Genomic DNA, 9,695 nt, shown 5'->3' with positions numbered 1-9,695 from the left:
TAGGACTTCCTCTCTGAGTACCATTCTGTACTTCCACGTACTGTCTTATGTTTGTAGTTATCTTTTCATATATAGACATTATGTGTTCTCAACTCACTTTTAAGCAAAAGACATTTGCCATAGCTACATGACTTCAGAAAATCTCTCTGAGCATTCATTTCCCCATTTGTAACAATAGCTAGCCACCATGCAGAGTAGTTGAAAGGATTAACCGAGATACTCTAAAGGGACTCTTGCAGGGCCTGGTACAGGACAGGAGTGTAATGATTGATACTTGAGGCAGTGCTGAATAAAGGAAAGAAGGCCCAGCACTCTCCATCCCCATGCTCATCAGCATCTGCTATACTCTCCAAAGCTCTCATCTGAAAATGAGGATTTAGCTCAATAAACATTTTGTTTTAGGCTGAGTTTCCTCAGAAGCAGAAGCTGAGGCAAAGATGTAAATATGAAAATTTATTTGGGAGGTGACTCCAGGAGGTGCAGAATGGGTGTGGAAAGGAGAGGTAGGGAAGGGAAGGAAGACGGTGTGCATGTGTGTGTGTGTGTGTTGGGAGGGGCAGGGATTAGGGGGTATTAATGGGAAGTTGGGGCTCCAACCCACTGGGAACCTCTAGAAGACTTTGTAGTACATGCTCAGAATTATCTCCCAGAGAGAGATGGAGAGAGGAAGCTGGTGTCTTTATCCCTTAAACTACATCCAGCATTGATTGCTGGCTGCTGGCACTACACTTAACTTCCCTGCACTTTTGGCTTCTTTTCTACCCATGGTTGAGTTTCTGCCGTAGAGAGAGCTCTGAGGTAGAGAAATCCAGAGAACTGCAGAGCTTTAGCAAATAAAATATGGGATGCTGAGTTAAATTTGAATGTCAAGTAAAAACTAAGAATATTTTAGTTTGTGTTATGGGTTGATTTATGTCCCCCCACCCAATTTATGTTGAATCCCTAAACCTCAGTAGCTCAGATTGTGAAAGTATTTGGAGATAGAGCCTTTTTTTTTTTTCCTAAATTATCTATTCATGAGAGACACACAGAGAGACACTCAACCATTGAGCCACCCGGCTACCCTGAGATAGAGCCTTTAAACAGACATTTAAGACAAAGTGAGGTCGTTGGGATCGGCCCTAATCTAATATGATTGGAGTCTTATAAGAAGGGATTAGGATACAGACAAGTGTGGAGGGAAGACCATGGGAAGACACAGTGAGAAAATGGACATCTACAAGCCAGGAAGAAAGGATTCAGAAGAGACCAACTTTACTGACACTTTGATCTTGGCCTTCTAGCCTTCAAAACCATGAGAAGATAAATTCCTGTGTGTTAAGTCCCATAGGCTATAGTACTTTGTTATGGCAGCTCCACTAAATGAATACAGTGTGTGTTACAATATTGCATGTGACACACTTTTACTAAATGTTTGTTGTTTACTTGAAATTTACATTTAGTTGAGTGTTCAACATTTTATCTGGCAACCCTAATACAGCGGCTTGTTTAAGGGATAAGAGCAGAGCACAATGTTAGCACTTAATGAATGTCTACTATGTATTTGAAGTGGTGTTTATTGTGGAAATACAGAATTAATGAATGTCTCCAGACTTTGCTAACCTCTCAGTGTTGTAATTAGGCTTGGATGAAGGATGTATATAGAACTGCTTTGAAGATTATAAAGTGCTACACAAACAAATAATACAAAATTATTCATTTTTTATGTATTTACTAACACTTCCAGAAGTGGTACATAGTAGCTGCTCAACAAATATTTGCTAAATCAGATAGGATTTTATAGGCAATTGATAAGTGGTTTTTTGCTAATTAATGTCATAAGATTCAGGCAAAGCTGTTTTAATGCCTTCCCAGAATCAGCCATGCTTATTTTTGGAGACTCGTCTCACATCAGACCATTCATATTAAAGTGAATATCTCACATAGTAATTGATGGGAATATATATAAATGTAAATAACCATATTTTCTGAAAGCATTTTTTGAATTTAATAAATTTTTTATAATTTAGTTTTTCAAAAGATTTGTCTACAGGTAACTATTTTAATGATTTCTTAATTTGAGGAATGAGGGGCCCATGAACTTGGATGAAAAAAAATTGACTTTCATTAATTTCAAACTGAAATTTGACTTTTTCTTTAATTATGAATCTGTGTCACATATCATTAATATAACAATATCTCTTACCATTCGAAGTTACAGATACATTAATTTATTGCAATAGTTACAGATATTTCAAAATACCATTTATGTCAATATAATGGTTATTAAATCTGTTACTCATGCTAATCTCATTATTAATGGATTAATAAATGACCACATATATTACCAATTAGTTTTTAAAAAATATTTTAAATAGTTGGTTGCCTTTGTAATATGTTTAATATGATTATCTTGGTAAGGGTTCCAAGAAACTTCACTGGATGTAGATTCCAGTGGATTCCAAAAAGATCTATGGCACAAAAATTATAAATATCCTGTTAGTGCCTTGTGTATAAAACAACTCAAGTGTGAGACTCAGATGATTCTGGCCTACTAGTGCGGCTTTGTTCTTTTCTGAAAAATAGAAGGTACTTCATAGGCTCAGAAGAGTATAATTACATGCAGATGCAAGAGAAAAGTTAAAGTATGTCTAAACCTTACTGGAGAAATTACCAGATGGAGATTCAAAAGACTGGATCTAATACAGGCTTACCTCTACTATCCTGCAGCAGGTATATTTTGTTCACTGGGTCAACCAACATTTGAGGGCCTACTATGTGCCAGAGCCTGAGCATGGGCTTTGGAGAAGGGTTCGGTCCCTTCTTTCACTCATCAGCTGAGTGACCTTGAGTAAGTTATTTCATATCCCTAAGCCTTAGTGTCATACTCTGTAAGAGAAAGATACTTATCCTTAATTTGATAAGGCCATTGAAAGGATTAGATAAAAGAATGGCTATAAAGTCCTAAAAACACATACTAAATTATTAGTTACTGTGAATCGCCATTTTGTCCACAAGGTCTTGCATCAATTGTATTGTTAGTTGTGAAAGAAAAGCATATGAAATTGTCATTGCTTTTAGGGGAAAAAAAGATTAAAAATACATTTCCCTTTTAAGACTGGAAATGAACCTGATTAATTAGGTTCATGTTGGCTAAAATTTGACAGCTAGGAAAAAATCTTATGATGGGTGCATCTTTTCTTTTTGGTCTTTTGATGGTGCTTATTGTGCAGAAAAGAATCCTCCCAGGGATGATAAGATATTTAGTTTACTTTATCACTATTTTCCCCCTTAAATGCTTTTGAAATGCTTTCAGATAATTGGAAAACTCATAAGAAAGGATATTATGAAAATAGATGAATGTTAAAATTGTATCAGTGCATGTCCATGACTCATCAGTAACTTTACTAAACCATTCTTAAGGTATATTATTTTAGGAACTATAAGGAGACCTATTCATAATTTTGATTTAAGAGAGCCACTCTACAGATCTTTTTCTTGATACTTTATTTTCTAAAAGCCTGAACACTAGGCCTTCTTTTATTTGGTTTGTAATTTTCGTCATTCACACACATAAACCGTTGTAAAAACAGTAATGACCACCAGGGTGCGCTGTAGTTCCACAGTGGAAGCAAGCCGGCTAGGGCCTGGGAAAATTTCTCATAGGTCTTAGCTAACCGTATTATTTATGTTTTTTGAAGCACAGGACGAAGGGACAAATACGTAAAAGTAAAGAAAGATTTTGCTGAAAGTAAATAATTTAAATTCACTATGATTTAAAAATTAGTATTCAGCAAAAAAAGTTTTTCTCTGAGAATATTGTTATAGTTACAAAATTGCATCAACCCAGTCCTGTTAGTTAGAACTATTTTCCTGATGGAAAAATAAATTTTAAAACTGTCAAAAAATTTTATTTTCTATATTCTCTAGTTATTGATGGATAAGACTATATTTTAAGGTATTAAGATGAGGTATATTTTATTTAAAATTGTAGAAGTATTTTTGATATAAATTAGGCTTTAGAAAAATTATATGAACATTTCAACTTGAAAGCAACTTTTTTTCTGGGGTAAAGCTTTTTTTTTTTTCTTTCCTGCTCTTGTTTTTCCCAAATGTCAATATTTACGAGTCAGGGGTTGTGGGAAATGTTACCTAGGGCTACAAGGGGCCAGAATTTGCCCTTTTTAATCCCAGGGGAGTTGAGTATGAGTGCCAGAGGGCAATGTTTGGCTGGAAGGACCCAATCCTTTCTTTCTCTATACCCCGTGGTAGGTCCTTTGAAGTAAAAGAAAATTCTGTACTCAGCTCGGCTTCATAAGATGTCAATTTAAGATGAGCAATGCATATGAGTTTCTGTTTATTCTTTTAGCATAGAAACTGACACAGACTTACAGAAAACAAACAAAAAAAGGCCAGAGTTATGCAATTAATTTTGAGATTTGAGAGCTCCTCAGATAACATATTCACAAGTCTAAATTTCTGGGTAAGATAATATTTTGGCCACATCGCTGTCAAAACATCAGTCACTTCAGGTTTAACCCCTTTTAGGATTTGGGTGGTGTTAGTTTGGGTGATGAATGGTAAAGACAGAAGACAATGAGTGTGAAACCCTGCAGGAATAAGAACCTCATAAAATATTAGTAAATTATGGAGCCTGTATTTATTTTGAAAATAGATTGTTGGGGATCCCTGGGTGGCTCAGCGGTTTAGCACCTGCCTTTGGCCCGGGGCGCAATCCTGGAGTCCCGGGATCGAGTCCCACATCAGGCTCCGGCATGGAGCCTGCTTCTCCCTCTGCCTGTGTCTCTGCCTCTCTCTCTCTCTCTCTCTATCATGAATAAATAAATAAAATATTTAAAAAAATAGATTGTTATCCATCAGAATAATGAAAAAATTCATTACTCAAACCAGGTGCTTTATTTTAGAGTGTTTCCTTTCTAATTGTCAGTCAGTAAGGGCTGAACAAGAAAATAAAAGGTAAAAATGAAACAAGCTTTACCATGCCAAGTAAGCTGAGAGATAAACTGGAAAATTGAGGCCATTAACAACAACAACAACAACAACAACAACAAATCAGAAACATTCTTAAAAACAAAAAAAGTCACGAGTTAAATATGTCTCTAAGGTCAAGTGAAATGCCCGCTGTTAATTCTCAATTTCCTCTTATATTTTATTTGAAGGATCTCCTCTTTATCCTTTTCCTGAGTTAAATCTTTAACCTATTAGCTCCATAGATGATTAAGGCTGTGAGTGTTTTTTAACTCAGAATCATGATTTTTGCCTTTGCTTTATTCACTTCAACAATTCTTTATTTAGCTTGCTTTATTTTTATATGTCCCATCCAAACACTTAACCGGTTCAAGCACTTAACTGGTTTCCAAAGGCTCCTAGTATAAATAACATGATAAAAATTCGTCGAACATTTTGTTTTCCCAGATAGGGAGGTAATTGCACTGTTTCATTCTGCAGAAAAGTATGATACAAGAATTATTGAGATTAATGAAAAACATTAGGAGGAATGAGCACATTAATTTTGGGGGAGGGGAGAAAAAAAACCACATGAGTATGATCTTTGACTTTTCTCTGCCTCTGGGCAGCTAATTCTGAGTGCCTCTCTCCCACTTGCCAGTGATGTGCCATCATTCTGCTGTTTAAATTTCCCAAGCCTCAGTTTCTTCAGCTATAAATGGGGCTAAAAATATTTACTTTAGAGATGTGGAGAGGATAAGATTAGTAATATGTTCAGTCCTTGTGTACAATAGGTGGTCAGCATGCAAGAATTTCCTTCTCCCTTTCATCAACAGGAATGCAAACAATACCTATACCTATATTATTTATCTCTATGTGGGTGAGATACAAAACTTGCTTAATTTGTATAGTGTCTAACGTTCCAATACATGCTATTCTTGCAACCCAGTCATCAACGTGCTTAATGAAATTAACTTTGGAAACAAGATTTTGAAACCAAAAGTATAAATTCTAAAGAGCAGACTTAATTTTTTAGTATTTTGTTAATATTCTTGTGTGCATTGAATATACCTTTATCTGTTCTGCATAGCACAAATATTGACTTCTAGATTGTATATCCATAAGAACATTTTGGTTTGGAAGACATAACTAAAGCAGAGTCCTATGAAAGTATTTCAGGTTTTGCCCTTCAAAAATTGGGTAAGTTATATCCTGGGGTAAACAGCCAACTCCCTTATCCAGTCACCAATAACATGGAGTTTCTATGAAAATCAAATAAGATAGCCTATTTTTCTTAAAAACAAAACAAAACCCTCCATGGGGCACCTGGGTGGCTCAGTCAGTTCAGTGCCTGCATTTGGCTCAGGTCATGATCCTGGGGTCCTGGGATCAAACTCCAAGTCTGGCTATGTGCTCAGCAAGGAGTCTGTTTCTCCCTCTCCTTCCCCCTCCCCCTGCTCCTGCTCTGACTCTCAAATAAATAAATAAAATCTTAAAGCAAACAAACAAACCCCAAACCTCCATATATTCAAATGAAAGTCCTCCTTTTCAGAGGAGCTGCTTTGGAGGTCTAGACAACTTCTTTCAACCATACTGCTTTTGTTCTAAATGTTTTAGGAACTTTTTTGGAATTTTCATTGAAAATAATTAAGGAATCATATTAAAGAAAAGCTGTCTTATATTTTAGTTACATTTTATTTAGGCTAAAGTAGTTCTATCCAGTTAATTGCCATCTGCTCTACTGAGTGATTTGGTTGTATCTGAAAATGAGAAAAAATATTTTTTATATTTATTTTTGTTTATTTTTATTTTGTATTTATATATTTTTTAACCATTGGGGACATTTGAAACAATTCACTCAGTGTGTGAAGGAAGGCAGTTCCTAATTGGAGTTCCAAAATCATTTTGAACAATAGCAATATCCCTGGAATGTTGCTATCTATTTAAAGGAGACATCATTTATTTGTATGGATAGATTCAGGTGTATTTTTAAAATCCAATAACCTAGCCTTGTAATCATGTCTTTTGAATGTAAATATCTATGCTGTTAAATAGGGATCCTTTTGTGCTGACAGACCCCATAAAAAGAGAAATGATATTATTTAGAAAAGAATTGTGAATTTTTAACCAGAATCCACTGTGTTTGGTTACAGACTTCAGAAACTTCTGAAAAGAAGAAGAAAAAAAAAAGGCTTTTGTGCTCAGACTGGGCCTATGGTCTTCATTTTATCCTCACATGGATTTGTTTATAGAGTTACCAAAGCTTGTGTATATGATTAAATCTAAGCTAGTCATCATGGAATAAAATTATAAAGACTACGTGGTCCATATTTTGAAACAGAAGCAGGAAAACAACATGAACTCATTTGAGGATGAATCTAGACTTTGATCTTGGCAAAAATATAAATAGTAACAGGATTGAAATAAAGACTGAAAATATTTGCCACCTATTTGCATTTGGTTATTAATAAAAATAGGAGATTGGTAGAAAGGAAGAGCTGAGAAAGTAAAGCTTCTATTTAGGTATGTTTGTTAGACCAAATAAAACTGTGGGAGTTTGCAGCATATAAAATCTGTGACACAGGCTGAAACCCTTAAGTGGGGCCTCCAGGGCTTCAGTGTTTTAGAACAACTCCTGAGGCCCGAGCCCTGCTGGCATGCCATTCTCAGACCCTTTAGACTGGGGGGCTGCCAAACTGCTCTTTTCCCACAAAAGTTAGCAGACTTGAAGTCTGGGCTGGCCATCTGCACAGCACATTCCCAGTAAAGCTATGCATCCTTTCAAATTACCCATGTTATAGAAACCAGTATCTAAGCAAACCTGGGGTCCTTTGATATTTCAGTAGCTGTGCTGTGCGAACCATGAAGGCAGTATCTTTGACTCACATTTGTTTAGGAATGTTCTTTTTCTGAAATGATTTTTGGAATTGAAGTGGTGTCTACTTTTTTTTTCCTGTAAATATTGTCTTTCTTTTTAAATAAAGCCCATGAATAATTTACTTTGCTGCCAGAGATGTGCTTGCTTTTATTTTCATCAAGACCTAAAGTGTCAGGGGACAAACATTCTTGTGTCCCTTAGGGCTGAATGACCTTATGACTCTCATGGTTTTGCCAGGTCGCTTGCAGGGAAGGAGGGCCTCTCTGATGAGGGAAATGTGCTCTCTGAAGCATCCTCACTCACATCCTCCATCCTGGCCTGCTGCTAGCTGGTATTTGGCTGCCTCAAACTTCCATGGAAAGAAAGAATAACATAAAGTGGAATGTCTGGGGGAGATGGATCACAGATGAGTTTCCTAAATCTTGGTAAAATAAAATAGTTAAAAAGAAAGTTGGTGTAATTTTAAAGATACTTCAAAATGTTTATATTACAAAATATATTCCACTGTCCATTTTCACCTCCTAACAATCTTCCTTAGCTAGGTGAAGGAAGCCAGACCCTGAAGATCACATAGTGTATGATTCTACTTATATGAAATACCCAGAATAAGCAAATGCATGGAGATAGAAAGCAGATTTGTGGTTGCCCAGGGCTGGGGATTAGGGGGCAGGGAATGGGTATGAGATTTCCTTTTGGGGTGTTGCAAAAGTTCTGGAAATAGTGGTGATGGCTTTGCAATATTGTGAGGTTACTTAATCTCATTTTAAGATGGCTAAATGGTAAATTTTATGCTGTATGTATTTTACCACAACACAACAGAATTTTTTTCCCCCTTAAGTACAAGTTAAATGGAATAGGCCAAATAATTGTTAAGTCATTTGCACTCATCAATATCTTAGTAGTAATTTTTAGGGCAATCAAGCAGTCTCTTAGAAAAGCTCTGATTATTGGACAAAATCAGAGAATTGTGATAAACAGGTGAAGCTAGAGTAAGACATGTAAGGAAAAAATAAGAAAGCAGGTCTAGATAGATTGCCTTGGTGTGATGCTTAATTTTATGTGTCAACTTGACCTGGCCCCGAGGTTATATTTAGCTAAACATTATATGTGGGCATGTCTGTAAGGATGTTTCTGAATGAGGTTAACATTTGAATGAGTAAAGCAGATTGTCCTCTCCTGTGTGAGTTGGCCTCATCCAATCTGTCAAAGGCCTGAATTAGGATAAAAAGCCTGAGAAAGGATTCTCTGCTTGTTCCTAGCTGGGACATAGGTCTTCTCCAGCCTTTGGACTTGGACTCAGAATGAAACTTATATGTTTGGTTCTCTTGAGTCTCTCAGCTTGCCAGTTGCACATCTTGGGACTTCTCAGCCTCATAAGTGTGTAAGCCAATTCCTTATAATCAATCAACCAATCAATCTCTCCATATCATTCACATATATATGAATATACTAAGTAGGAGATGCTGTTGTAACAAATACCTGAACATGTGGAAGATAAGATACTTTGGAAGTGGGTAGAGGGTGGAAGGGTTTGACGTGCATGCTAGAAATATGGACATTAAGGGCAATTCTGGGAAGTCTCAGATGGAAATGAGGACCATGTTATTAGAAAATGGAGGGAAGATAATTTTTGTTATGGAGTGGCAAAGAATTTGGCTGAACCATGTTCTAGTGTTTTGTGGAAGGCAGATCTTGTGAGTTATGAAATTAGATACTTAGCTGAGGAGATTTCTAAGAAAGTGTTGAAGGAGTGGCTTGACTGGAAACGACAAATACCCAGCATTTGCTTCAACGTGGATGGAACTGGAGGGTATTATGCTGAGTGAAGTAAGTCAGTTGGAGAAAGAAAAACATTGTATGGTCTCATTCA

The sequence above is a fragment of the Canis lupus genome, chromosome 15 (genome assembly GCF_011100685.1).
Source record: "Canis lupus familiaris isolate Mischka breed German Shepherd chromosome 15, alternate assembly UU_Cfam_GSD_1.0, whole genome shotgun sequence".
Classification (NCBI taxonomy): Eukaryota; Metazoa; Chordata; class Mammalia; order Carnivora; family Canidae; genus Canis; species Canis lupus.
This window is presented reverse-complemented; position numbering follows the sequence as displayed.